Genomic DNA, 15,332 nt, shown 5'->3' on the forward strand with positions numbered 1-15,332 from the left:
TGGCTGATATTACCACCTGTGTATTACTGTATATTTACCTCTCTTTCGCTGCCACATGGACAGAGCAGAGAGAGAAAGAGAGGGAGAGTGGGTGACAAACAGCAGAGCGTCCAGTTCTCAGTGGGTGGCCTGTGTCCAAGCTGTTTGCTGACACTGTGTCACAACAGCAGCTCACAATGCAAAAGTTAAGCTAAAGCAACACACACACACACACATTTGAGCATCTAATAAGGCTTCTGCTGCAGCCACCCACTAACCACTTAGAGCTGTGGTTTTGCTCTGATGCTTTTTATAAACACAGACCTGGAGAACATGGGGAACAGGTGTCACACATACTCGGTGGCAGCTGTAGGAGCTGAGTCCTCTGAGAGAAACTCTGTACCTCTGTCTAAGAAATGTGCCAGATCATTTTAGTTTGTTCTCCTGCCAGTGGCAAGGCACTCACTGAGGCAAATATTGACTGAGGGCTGGCTTGGGCCCTCTCTCTGTGCTCCACCACATCACCTTGGGCTCGCAGCAGTACATGTCCAAACTCACATCGCTCATTTCAGCCTCTTACTCACTCAAAAACAAAATTTAGATATGTTTTTCTTTTTGTTCCTGGTGAAATTGTTCCGCATTTCTCTAAAAAAAAAAGGCTTATTGTCGTCGCGTATGGGGAAGGTCAAAGCAGTGATTCAAGCAGTGACTAGTTCAAACAAGCTCGTATTTCTGATAAGCTCCAACCAGTTTGTCTCTAACTTGACTCAAACAGGATTCAAATCCAGGATCTCTGACTTGGCAGATGTATGCTTTACTAACCAAGTTAGTTCAAACTGATGCTGCAAGTTTGTGTAGCTGTATCCTGCAAAGGCTACGCTATGCTGTAAGTTAATTTATATTTTGGGGACAAATGGACCGACTGGCAGTGAAACTGATGATGTGCTACCAATTTTCTGTGGCTATGGGCTTTTAAACATTTCTTTCAGGGTGGGAAAGTTTAATAGTTTGATATTTTGGGATGAGAAAATCAACACAACTCTCATATTTGTGCGTTAAACATAACTGGACAACAATGTGGTATTATAGTGGTTTAGGTGCAGAGCTATTACATGACTTCCTGGAGTCTTGTTTCACCATGAGCCGCCTGTTAACCTTCAGCACAAGAGCCAAGTCAAACCATGTCAATTACACCTCACATTTTATACAGAGTAAATAAATGGAATATACAATCTTAATTAGTGAGCTGAGGTGCTCATTTCATCAATTCAATTCCCATTGGGGTATAAGACCTCATCATCAGTCGCAGGTATCTGTTGTACTGAGTAGCCCTGGTGTCACTTGGAGCGCAGATGGTTAAGAGTGTATCTCCAGTACACTGGCCTACACTGTGCCATCTGTTTAACCAACCAGACTGTGCCAGACCAGGCCATGCCTTATAGCCTAAGAGCAGGCCTGCTTCTTTAGCGGTGCACAGGGTTAGTTTTGGATATCATTTGCTTTCCCTTTTTCAAACTGCCTTCCTTGATTAAGTAACCTGGCATGTATAACCGAACATAATACTATAGCATTGTCCTGTAAAGTCTGCAATTCCACTGCGTTTATGGGAGAAATTTGTTAAATCAAACTCAAGTCATAAACTCTGATCTTTAGAAACAGATATAGCAGTGTGTAATTGTATTGTGGACGTACAACAACACAGAGCACTAGTGGCAATTTCCCCAGAGATAATGTAGTCTTGAGGGGACAAAGATCTTTCATGAAATGGTAATGAGTCTTCATGGCTGCCAAGCTCATCAGAGCTTTTATGCACTGTTAGACTGCATACCATCGTACTGTAGACTGCTCTTAAGGTGGAGTTGTGCCATGGCTAAGCGGCTTAGACTTGGCTAGAAACTTGCATACAAAAACACAAACAACCCCTTTTAGATCACATATCACTCATTGTGTCTCATCAATGAGCTATTTTTCCTTCTTCAGCGTCCATTTGATACTCTGTATAAAAAGTCCAATTTGTTCACCAGCCCCAGCCTGTGCTCCCTATACGCAGCCTCTTCAGACAGCTCTGCCTTTCAGTGCTAGAATCATCCTTTGTTAATTATAAATCTCACCCTGCCCTCTTCCCCTAACAAGCACAAGGGGGAAGTAAACAGAGCAAATGAAAGAGATGAGGAGGGATATTAAGAGAGGTATGAGAGGGAGAAAGACGTGACAGAATTATTTGAAAGAAGAGGTCAGATGACAGATGTAAGAAGGGATGCAGAGAGGAGTTTTTTTAGGGAAAGGGGGACAGAATAAAGGACAGAGTAGCAACTGAGAAGGGTGGCTGACCCCGATTCCACCATGACTCCACTCTGCTAGAAGGAGGGGGGAGTCTGGACGTAAACCTACAGTGACAGGGCTGCTGCTCCAACAACGCACCCCCAACAACTGAATCAGCTCTGACTTGCTTCTGCCCCAGTGCTACTCTTCCTCTCTCCATCTCTACAAGTCACTTTGCAATTCCACTTGCACAAAAGAGGGAAACTTCTCTGAATGTTGTGTGGATATCTGGTATCTTGTGAATGCGCTATATTGGCAAACAGACAGCTCTAAATCTCAAGAAGATTCATTCCCATTAAAGGCTTTGTGCACATTGGCGTCATTAATGTTGTGGTCTGCATTTCACAGTGCAACCCACCCACGCATGTGAAAAAAAGGAGAGATGCCTGCATGTAAAGAATGCAAGGAACGTGGCGTTATGAGCCCGTTTTATTAAAAGAGGGAGTCCAGCATAGTGTGGGGAAAACAGGCATGTTATGCTGGCTGTGAGCTGGAAGAGGATAGACTCAAACTGGACTGTAGTCAGATCCCCGGGGCAGAGGGCAGCCCAGCACAAACCAGTCTGGAGGGGGGCAAATAAACAAGTCTGCCTGACTGGCTGTGAGCGCTGGAAGGGCCAACAGGGAGGCTCACTTCAAACCACAGCAGGGCTACTTCACTGTTGTGTTTATGACCAAGAAAATGCCTGACAACTCAGACACACAACTCTCACAAACTCTCTGCTAGAAGGACAGATCTACACTCATATGCATTCATTTATAAGACAAGTAAAAACATCACAGATACAAATAATATGAATTATAAAGGGAGGATAAAAAACAACTCACGCAGATAACATTTCTAGGTAGTAAGACAAGAGAGCAGCCGCAAGAAACAAACTATCAGCTCACTCTGTGAAGAGGATTAAAAGCACTAAGCTCACCGTTTTGGCAGGAGACCCTGAGATGGTGTGTTAAGTGGGTTAAAGCACACCCCAAGTCTCATAATCGCTCTGGCCTCCCATCCTCCTCCCTCCTTCTTCCCTCCATCTGCCAACACCAGCCGAGGGGAGCAAGTTTAATGCCCACAGAATACTTGAAGTTGGAGAGGTGGAGGGAGTTAGATTAAATCTAAAAGACGTGCACCAAAATGCACACAACTTCATCTGGACTCAACTGTAAACTTTTACAAGGGTCTGATGTTCTTCCTCTCACACCTACTGTAATGTGTGAACGAGTGTTTCCACCTCCCCAGTCTGTTTTTGTGAGGACATATTCTCACTTTGTGTAGAGCTAAAACTTTACATTACTGTGACACACACACACACACAAACACACACATGTAACGTGAGTCTTTGGTGAAACTGTAGGCCTGGCTCTGCCCAGAGGGACCGGGCACTGTTTGCGTGGGACTTTGCCTAGTGAGAGCAAACAGAGTACAGTACAGTAGGTCCATTGAGACTGAGCTGAAACAGAGCTGCACAAAGTACTGAGAAACTGTGAGAAAAGAGAAACAAAGCATGCGGCCAGCAAGCCAGGGAATTACAGCAGAGCAAATAGCACCAGCAGTAAATCTCAAAGGAACTGCATAGTGTATATTTGTAAAAATGCATACACATGTATGAGATGCACCTATGTGCTTGGAGCAAAAATCAAACAGGGTCAAGACTAATCCTTCTAAAGTGAAATCCTAATCGGATAAGGACTCAGATACAGGTTAGAATCACTCTGTTAGGAACTGCAAATTGGATATCTCACTTTGAGTTTGGTCTTTCTTGTGTAGAAGTGAATGGTGTTGAGATGTGCAGAAAAAACTGACATTATATCTTCATTAATTCATCATAACCTGTCACAATTTTGAAAATGTACTTATCACTTTTCCTACATATCTATTTATTTGTTATTACCACCCGTGACAGCGGCGCTATTTTTTTCACCTGAGGCTCCGTGTGTCATGTCATCATGACAAAACACGGTCGTAGAGAAGCCTACTGTAGGGGAGAGAGAGTAAGGACTCAGCCTTCAATATATAGGACATGCACTGTCAACTGTCAATGTTTATATTTCCATTTGTCTGCAGGCAGATTTTGTCACCGTGATAGCATCACAATCGTACAAGATACAGTCACAAAACGTTAGAAGTGTGTAGTTGAGATTAATATGAAGGCTGAGGTCGAACATGGGTGTGGATCGAAAAAGGGAGCCATAAGTAGGAGGGAGGGAGTAGGGAAGAGGCGATTGCCCCAACACTTTACACCTCTGGCCCGATCTGGCATTGCGGCTTCTTATTTGACTGCAATAATTGACATCCTGTGTTTCCTATTGTTTGTTTTAAGATTAAAATCTGCAAAGAAAAAAGTCCTAAAAATGCATGCATGCATATATAAGTTCTTCACACAGACAATATACTTTCTACGAAATGAGAGGCAGGTGGTGAGCACAGGTGAACAGTCTATTCAGAAGATATTATAAAGAGGGGTTTGTCCCGAGTGAAAGAGGATTACAGGAGAAAGGTGTGGCTCCTTTGTGTGTGTGTGTGTGTGTGTGTGTGTGTGTGTGTGTGTGTGTGTGTGTGTGTGTGTGTGTGTCCTTATAGCCAATATGAACCCCATTATGTAAAGTTAAATAGAGACACAGGATCTGGCTGAAAGTCTGTCCGCACCTTTCCTTCAGAATCTTGATGTCAACCTAGACTTACTTTAAATAAAGCAGCATATGGTTCCAATGCTGAAGCAGAAATGATCATTTATGTATGCTTGTTGGTTTCAGGTTGCTGTATCATTCAAACACTGGAGGTGAGAGGAAGTTTTACACGCCAATAGTGATCTCAGCCCCTCAAAACTATCCCAGGCATCTGGACCGACAGCAGCATCTCTGAGGTGGAATTTGGCCAGTAATAACAGCCAAGTGGAAGGTGTGTCTGTTCCAACCAGCCTAAAAAAACTCCAACAGAGGGACTGTACCAGCGTATCACCATCATCACTTTGTTCCTTAAACTTACAGGAGCAGGAATGGCGTGAAGGCCTGCAATTCTGTCACTTTGCTCATTCTACATCCTGCGATCCAAAGTCATCACTGTCCTGGGCCTAAACCAGTGCGGAGCACTGTCTCAACAAGCTAAATCCCTCCAGAAGTCGCCTCTCTTTCTCTCTGTGTTTGGTTTAAAGCGTGGCTTGAGTCCAGGGTGTGGTTCTACAGCCATGCGTGCAATCAGGCATGCATGTGCACCCACACTGAGCTGCACATGTGCTCACAAAAACGCACTGGCCTAGTTGTTTTCAGGACGCAGACAGCTATGAAAACATTTGACTAATGACAAAAAGCTTAAAGGAAAAGAAAGAAAAAGGAGGTTTGAGGACAAGAGAGAGTTAAAAGGTAGAATTTGACCTTTCAGGAAAATATGCATACTCACTTTTTTGGGCCAAAATTTAGATCACAAGATGAATACCACTCTTTCACACATGCACTACAAACTGAAATTATCCAGACTTTACCAGGCGGGACTAAATATAAGAACATAAATGTCCAAATCAGTAGGATCGGGCATCAAACAGAGTTTACTCTTCCAGCTCCCTAGTACAATCACGGTTTAATCTCAGAGTGAGCCAGTGTGTATAGACGCTCATTCTCCTTTGTATTCACAGATAGAAAATCAGCGTGTTGATGACATTTCTATCACGTTGCAACCAACACCGAAAAGGTTAAACCGGAGGGACATTGAGATTCAGGAACTACGTTCAGTCAGTAAGCTGTGTGAAAGAGCATCTCTGGACAAAGTCTGGCACTGATTCTCCTGGCTTCATAGGGGAAAACCGTTTGTGTCTATGCATTACCCTTGGAGCTTGAGCTAACAGTGGATTGTTTTGTTTAGCATAAAGACCGGAAACAGGTAACCTGGCTCAAGGAGGTCATTGTGCTTGGTAAAAAAAAAAATTCTATGGCACGTAATTTCTCAGTGAAACCACACCTCGGCATTTTTACATATTGGTTTAGGACAGTTTTTCTTAACTTTGGACCCAGGCTAGCTGTTTCCCCCTGTTCCCAGTCTTTATGCTAAGCTAAACGCCTCCTGCTTCAGGTTCATATTTAACAGAAAGACATGAGTGGTATTGATCTTTTCATCTATTGGTAGAGAGAGAGTGAATAAGCATGTTTCCTAAGATGTTGGGTATTTATTTATGAACTGTGATAGGAGGAAAAAAAATCCACAGTCTGGAGGCTCCCCACTGGGCTGCCAACATTCCTGTCAAATTCAGACGTGGGAACCACTGGAAAAAAACAGCCCTCTGTAGACAACTGTTCATGTGAGTGTGTACATGCACATCAAGGGAGGGGAAAAAAAGAGCGTCTGCAGTAGTTGCATGTCAGAAATGTGCTTAATGGACGCAGCCATGTGTGTGCTGAGGTGTTCGGGCTGAGAGCAGTGACAAGAGTTCATGAGGTTGCCTAAGTGCATGTCTGAGGCAGAGGAAAGGGGAGACGCTGTGGGTGTTTGAGTGCCTTCGGGCAACAAAGTGGGTCAAGCGAGTTTCATTGAGGGGTCGGTGGTGACAGCTGTATAGCAGTAACCTTGTGTACACACACAAGCATTCACCTGGTAGCTGCAGCACAGAGACAACATGTCCACTGTCCTTTTTTGTTTTTTGTGTTGCATCTCTTAAATCGTACTCCACACAGCGAGAGGAGATCCACTCCACATACACACCCTCTCAAGAGACAACCAAACAACAGACCCTCTCTCCAGAGGAAGAATTGTATCACATTTACACTTTTTTTTAACGCCCATCATTTCCAAGGTGTTTTGTCCTCCTTCTTTGCCTTTTTTTTAATTATCATTATTATAGTGCTTCGCTTCACACACTGAACCACACCGTTATCTAATCAGAGCTCGGCAGCAGAGGTCATGGGGGAAAACAGAGAAAGAAAAGGGAGGACAAAATCAAGGAGGCGAAAGAGGAGATGGAACAACATGGGCTCCCAACAGGGCTCCCTTTTAGTTTCTCCCTCTGTCTGTATCCTCCTATCCTTCCTCCCCAGTCAAGCCATGTCTCTCGCTCTGAGTTATCAGCTCATCTGTCTCCTCCTCTCCCACGATGATAACAGCCTCCACTGTTGTGTGCAGAAACACCCAAACTTGTGTCACTTCCCTCTCCCCTCCGCTGCTCTCTGGCCTACTCCTATGGGACAGTTAACAAGGCCATCACAGTCTTAACAAAGCACTCACAAAACACTCACATACTGGTGTGTAAGACAGCTGGTATCACTGTGTAAGGCTACAGCAAATAATTACACTGATAACTGATGCATTTGACTGGAACAAAAGAATATTTACCATACACAAGTGTCACCCATCACTTACAGCAGTGCAGTGCATGATCTGAAAACAACTGGGCAGCAGCAAACTGTGCAGATAGAAGTCATTTAAACGTAAAACTAAATAAATTACAATTTAATCATCGCTTAAATTAACAGCACTGGAAGACATACAAGTTCTCACATGAAGTAGCTCAGTTTACCTCCTGCTACGGGCATCAGCTGTTGCTTTGAGATGCTACAAACGTGACTTAATGTGGAGATGGATACTGTCATTTTATTTTCAAATGTTGGTAAATTGAGCTTCATAAAGAAAGCCAGAAATAACCAGAAGATACTAGGGTTTATTTGCTATAGTTTTTGGGTTACCTATCAACACATCATTTCTTTTTTCGAAGTGTTTCTATAACCTGCTACACTCAAGACTTTGTCTGATTTGAAAGCCTGCTGAAAGTCTGCTGAACTTTTAAATATAACTGAGGATTAAGGCCATGTTCTGACGGACATAAGCACTCCGGGAAAAAAACCTGGCCCATTCATTACTTCTATGGGAGGCCACTGTGTTGACACGGTGGGGTGCTATGGCAAAAAAGCAATTATGCACTGCATTGGCTATTCAAATATGTGCTTATTCCTGGTATATTACTTTGTACATTAATTATGTAACTCTAATCTTTACGTTGCGATCGTTGAAGGATGAAACTAAGGAGGATGAAACTACTGTCAAAGTGATAACTTTCTAGAGTTGTAAAATCCTTTGTTGCAGTATTATAAACTGCTGTGTAGGGCTGTGCGATAATTCATTGTGACAATTTATCACGTCATGATTAAGTCATATTGTGATCTTGTGATATACAATTATGAGCTCTAAACTGATACAAATTGAGTTAAAACCAACTCAAATTTCTCAGAACATCTGAAGATTGTGGTTTTGTTTTTACACTACACTGGCGGAAGTCACTATGGTAGTCAAACAACTCTACAGTGGCAAAGCCACAGGGATTGATGAGATTCGTCCAGAAATGTTGAAAGCTTTGGGTTGGGAGGGGCTGTCTTGGTTGACACGTCTCTTCCACATTGCATGGAAGTCTGGGACAGTGCTAAGGGGGTGGCAGACGGGGGTGGTGGTTCCTCTGTTTAAAAAGGGGGACCAGAGGGTGTGTGCCAATTACAGGGGTATCACACTACTCAGCCTCCCTGGTAAAGTTTACTCCAGGGTGCTGGAAAGGAGGGTTCGTCCTATAGTCGAACCTCAGATTGAAGAGGAACAATGTGGATTCCTTCCTGGATGTGGAACAACGGACCAGCTCTTCACCCTCGCAAGGATCCTGGAGGGGGCCTGGAAGTATGCCCATCCAGTCTACATGTGCTTTTAGGATCTGGAGAAGGCATATGACCGGGTCCCTCGGGAGGTGCTGCGGGAGTATGGGGTGAGGGGGTCACTTCTGTGGGCCATCCAATCTCTGTACACCCAAAGCGAGAGCTGTGTCCGGCAGTAAGTCGGATTCGTTCCTGTTGGGGTTGGCCTCCACCAGGGGTGCGCTTTGTCACCAATCCTGTTCGTGATTTTCACGGACAGGATATCAAGGCGCAGTCTTGGTGGAGAGGGGTTGCAGTTCGGTGGGCTGGGGATCTTGTCTCTGCTTTTTGCAGATGATGTGGTCCTGATGGCATCGTCGGTCAGTGACCTTCAGCACTCACTGGATTGGTTCGCAGCTGAGTGTGAAATGGCTGGAATGAGGATCAGCACCTCTAAATCTTAGGCCACGGCTCTCAGGAAACCGGTGGATTTCTTACTCCAGGTAGGTAATGAGTCCTTACCCCAAGTGAAGGAGTTCAAGTACCTCGGGATCATGTTCACGAGTGAGGGGACGATTGAGCGTGAGTTTGGCCAGAGAGTCTGAGCAGCAGTCGCTCTACAGCACCTTTGAGACGAAAAAGAGAGCTGAGCCGGAAGGCAGAGCTCTCGATCTACCGGTCAATCTTCGTTCCTACCCTCACCTATGGTCATGAAAGCTGGGTCATGACCGAAAGAACAAGGTCGCGGGTACAAGGGGCCAAAATGGGTTTTCTCAGGAGGGTGGCTGGAGTCTCCCTTAGAGATAGGGTGAGAAGTTCAGCCATCCGTGAGGAACTCGGAGTAGAGCCGCTGCTCCTTTGCGTTGAAAGGAGCCAGTTGAGGTGGTTCGGGCATCTAGTAAGGATGCCCCCTGGGCGCCTCCTTGGGGAGGTGTTCCAGGCACGTTCAGCTGGGAGGAGGCCTCGGGGAAGACCCAGGACTAGGTAGAGAGATTGTATCTCCACACTGGCCTGGGAACGCCTCGGGATCCCCTAGTTAGAGCTGGTTAATGTGGCCCGGGAAAAGGAAGTTTGGGGTCCCCTGCTAAAGCTGCTGCCCCCGCAACCCGACCCCGGATAAGCGGATGCGGATGGAGATGAGAGACTACACTATTTACTGTATAATGCATGCATGTAAATATTCAATGTAGCACTTGAAATTAATTAACTTTGAAACTAACTATCTTTTGCAAAAGTTCCTAATAAAATTAGAAAATACTCATATATATACAAAAAAAGATTTACCATGTGGACTAGTAGCTATTTACTATTGCTGTGCAGTGTTTTGGCATCTAATATGACTTCAAACTAATGGATCTACAACTCAAACAGGCCCTCCAGCATCATATTTGATCTTCTCATCTTACACACTTACACACACCTACACACACTAACACACACACATGTTAACACTGTCCGGGCAGAGTAGACCAACTGAACTTGTATGGAAATATCCCGCTAAATTGCCCCCATCCCAGTATCAAATCTGATTTGGAAAACAGGAGAAAATAAAAGCACATTTTGATACAGTACCATAAAAACTGGGCCAAGAGGCATTTCTGGAATGATCACGTTATACTCAATTAGCATTAAAACAATGGCTCCACAGTCAGCAGTCGTAGCCTGAGATCTGAGCTGTGAAGATGCAGTGGGACAGAGAGACCAGACGCATGCCTCTCTGAATGGCTGCGTATGTATGAATGCCTCTCCACACACATACCACAAAATGAGGGAAAACAAAGAGACGCTGACTTTTGATATTGTCTCATAAAACATGTTACAATGGGACAGAATTTAAAAAAATAAAAATAGAAACATCTTTAAAACTCATTCCCACCCAGACACTTAACCACACACATACATGAGGATCGGGGTGAAACAACTGGCAATTCAACACCGAATGGACAGAGAAGTATATACAGTATTAATAACTGTCACTGTGACGCCTTGTGTTTACTCTGCAGCAAAAAAATTTAATTGGTTAAGTATCTAGTAACTGAAGTTATCAGATAAATGTAGTGGAGTGAAAAGTAGAAGATTTCCCACTGAACTATAGTGGAGTAGAAGTATAAAGTAACATTAAAAGGAAATTCTCAAACAAAAAACAAGAGCCTCAAACTTGTACTTTAGTACAGTACGTGTACAGTAATTCAGGAGCATTTATATAGGAAAAGATAGATGAATATACCGTGATATAACACGGTTACTGTTTATGCTTCAAATTATATTGTGATATAAATTTTGGACCATACCGTACAGCCCTACATGAGGCGCTGTGTGTTTGAAACAGGTTACTAAAGGCAAAACATCCTGAGGGGAAGGGGGAAACATGCAAATCTATCTACGTTTCCTGATGGTGTTTGGTGTTACACCCTTTTCTCCAACCGTTTTTTTTTTCAACAGCAGTTGGAGATGAGCTGATACTAAACCCAACAATGAATGTGTCAAGATAAAGTCCAGGATACTAGCTGCATGCCAGAGACAAATTGTGTTAACATTTTTCTGAGCTTGGGAGGAATGTTTTTACTCACGATGTCCTGAGAACTGGTCATTCGTCTTTGTGACTGATCTCTACAGTGTACGGCCTCTTCTCTCCTTGATGCCTATTGTCTGATTCATAGCAACACTCATCTCAACCACACACTGGCATCCCCCTCAGTACACACTCACTTCCTGTTCAACAGCTTGACCTCCAACAGACTGCACAGAGAGCCAGAAGGAGCAAAGAGGCCGACAAGCGCCTCCAAATAAAATACAGATGGAATTTCACATGAGGTGTCTGGGGGCTACAAAAAACGCTTGTATTGCTTTATTATTACAGACACAAAAACTGTGGTCATGCACACATCTTTCACAATGAAGAATTGACTCACTGTTCAGATATCGTGGGCTTGGTCATTACAACCTTGTGGTGTTCCAGTGATTCAGGCCATTTACTGACACGAAGGACTTTGAAACTTCCTTATTCACAATTACGTTCTTGATCAAGCTCAAACTTCCTGTCATTATATTCTAGCATGAAAATCTATCAGTTAAAAAACAAAAAAAAACTTTATCTTTGATAAGCAATATATATTGGTAGACCACTATGTTTACAAACAAATAATCATTTATTCATCATTCCAGTGTCTCAAATGTGCATATCTGCTGCTTTTCTTTCCAATAACTTAATATCAATTTGGACTGTCGGTTGGACCAATATGAAGAAGTCAAATTGGGCTCTGTCATGGGCCTTTTTTCAGAAGTAGGCCTACTTTATTAAACCATCTTGAGGAAATTTTACATTTAATTGTAATTAAGGCATAAAATAGACTAAATAAAGAATCAGATTCATTGAAAACAAAATAATCAGTTGTTGATCATGATGAAGAAAGAAATGGAGGCTGGGGAAAGTAGTGGGAAAATGCCCATGACAATTTCTCAGAGCCGTTAATGTCTTTAAATGTCTTGTTTTATCCAATCACCAGTTAGGAACCCAATGACATTCAGTTTACAGTGACATACAGGACCAAAAAAACAGCAAATCCCTGCGCTGGAAAACAAATAATCACTGAAATAATCGATCAACTATAACCGCAGCGTAGCCTTGAGATTCTTTGGTGCCGCTCGGGTTATAAGGAATAGCAAGGGAACTCATGACTTGACAGTTGTGTGATGGTCGAGCTCATGTGTACACGGGGCACTTAGGGTTAATTGACTTCTCCACACTCCATTAAAACAGATGGAGACAGAATCAGCTGTTTCTTTATCCCGTCATGCAGGATTTCCTCTTTCCAGAACATCACTGCTATGTCAGTGTATGACAGAGCTCTTTGTACACACACACACACACACACACCCACCACCTGTCAACCCTATGTGTGAAGCCTCAGTTAGGCAAAGATACGAAGCAGGTGTAGGAACACACTCTTGTCCTTAAAGCAGCAACTCCCAAGACACAAGAAAAAAGAAGTCGGGGGGGATAAAGGCAATGAAGACATTACAGAGACAAAGATGACAATTCATATCAATAGATGTCTCTCTGAATTCTCTGCAAGTCTCTACAACAAAGCCAGTTCGCCAGAGATTGAATGCATGATTTGTGCTTCTATCATCAACCGTCTCTGACAGTACAGCACTGAAACTAGAGATGTGACGGTATGAAAATCACGGTTATAGAGACCAAAATTATCACGGTTATCAGCATTATAGCAGTGTTGTTAAACGTGGGGAAAATGTTCAAAGAAGTACATATTCACAACAAGTTTTATGTTGGAAATTATTTAGCAGCACTTAGTTTGCGTGCACATTAAAATAACAACATAGCCTTTTTTTCATTGACCCAAAAATAAAACCCATGTTGCCGTGCCTGGTTCTGGGAGTCTGTTGCCAACGTTGGGTGATGCTGGATGCTATTTACCTTGACTTTTTCAGAGCACGGTAATCAAACACGGTTTTAATGATAATCCAAATTAAAACTAACCAGCAGGGGGTTTTACCACGGTTTATCCTTAACCTTTTCATGCCAAACTGAAAAAACATTCAACATCATCCATTCCTTCTGAAAGAGGAATATAGGCTGGAGAGAAACGTTATAAAAGGGGGGGGGGGGGGGGGGGGGTAACAGATAAGAGTTCTTAATGTTATGGAGATGAGCACATGTGTACTGCTCAGGGACTAAGCAGACCTACAGCCAGTTATCGCAGAAATTCCTACCCCTTAAGGCCTTGGATTCAGTGTGAGTATTCAGAAATAACCCAAACTGTCAATGTTTGGTTTTCTTGTGAAAATCTTCAAATTCTCTTCCATTTCAATAAACACAGATTGAAGTCTAAACTCCTCACCTAACAAGGCTGAGTGCAGGCGCTTTGTTAAGTGGACATCCATTTGTAAGACTGAGTGACCTCCACTTTAAATTGCTAAATGGACAGCCTGCATAAATCACTCTTTATGTACAGCACTTTGTCAGGCTGTCTAAAGGATGTAGTAAATGTATACATCCTATAACCCTTTCAAAAACCTAGCGTTAAGCCCTATGACCCTGTTTAAGTGTGTGGATGGATGGTGAGGCATTCCCTCTCACTCGCTCCCTCTGCTACCAAGGCTGACCAGGGGGAGGATGCAGGCCGACCTGTGGCAAGAAAGGCCTCCTCAACATCTGTGTTTATCCTCTTGCTAAAACCAGCAGGCTATATTTACCTCAGTCAAACATACCCAAAGGAGAGAGGAGTCATGAGAAGAAAGATGTAGCCTGGGACATAGCCTATGCTACGCCTGAGACACCTACTCTGTATATTTACCCTAGCCGCTCCGTAAAAGACAGAAACTGCACACTGTCAGCGCTATCAGCCGAATACAAGCGCATTTTAGACAATTATGCGCAGGACTGTGCTTCTCTGATTCGTCCTGTTCCCTGAGAAGAAGACACAGATTGGTAAACAACACCTTGAGGGAATCTGACCTCTGCAGGAGTGAGAAGAAGAAACGAGGAGGGAGGCTTGATAGATCAACTGCCTACCTAGCAAATGTTTTATAGCTGCGCAGAAGACCATAAAGCATAGACTCATTTCAGGAAACATTGGTGTGCTCCTCTTTCTGTAAATCTCTGACCTCTTGACACTGTCATGCACGCTGACTTATGGATAAGACCCTCAAGGGAGGCCAATACATCAAAGAGAGTGGGGATGGGGGGGCGGGGGGACGTGAGATACTGTTGGTGGTCTGATGCCATTTAATCTTAAACTTTAACACCTGCACGCTGACTAATACACCTATGACGCAGGTCTACTGAACGCACATTTACATGAGACTGCTGAAGTAGGCTAATCCCTTGATAGAAGTAAAATAATCTCCTGCATACTCCCTCAGTTACTGCTGGTGTATTTATGATGTTTAAACAATAATCAGCTCCTTACTCTGTATAGATGTTGAGTGAATTATCCAGGAATTTACCCAGCATCTACACAGAAATATATAAAAGGGAACAATTGTAATAAGTGTTCATTTAAAGGATGAAAGTTGTGTCAACTGCTGCGATAGGTAAGACAACTTGGAAACACGCTTTTAATATTTTTCAAGGTGTTCTGCCCTCTGATGCATCTGTTACACATTCAGGTGTGCAGAGATATTTTTTTCCATTATTTGAGGCCATCCCTGTTGACACAGACTCTCGTCACAGCCTGTTACACACAGCTAAACATGGAATAACATAGAACTACACTACATTACGTAATTATCAGATAAAATTTCAGTTTCTCTCCACATCCACGCTGGCTCTCGCCCACACTGCTTCTGTGCTGCTCTCTCCCTGTCTCTTTCTTTCTTTCACATGAAAACTATCAAATTTGATGTTGTTGCAATTGATTTTATTTTAATTTTCGTTTTTTAAATGTGATGCATTTCTTTAAAACCTACAGTACTTTG

General features: G+C 43.2%; 1 protein-coding gene across 2 annotated transcripts in view; it reads right to left on the reverse strand.

Annotated features, from left to right (window-relative positions):
- sipa1l3 (signal-induced proliferation-associated 1 like 3) overlaps positions 1 to 15,332 on the reverse strand; it is a 68,729-nt gene that overhangs the window by 49,348 nt on the left and 4,049 nt on the right. The gene's annotated exons all lie outside the window — the stretch shown is intronic.

The sequence above is a fragment of the Echiichthys vipera genome (genome assembly GCF_963691815.1).
Source record: "Echiichthys vipera genome assembly, chromosome: 5".
Classification (NCBI taxonomy): domain Eukaryota; kingdom Metazoa; phylum Chordata; class Actinopteri; order Perciformes; family Trachinidae; genus Echiichthys; species Echiichthys vipera.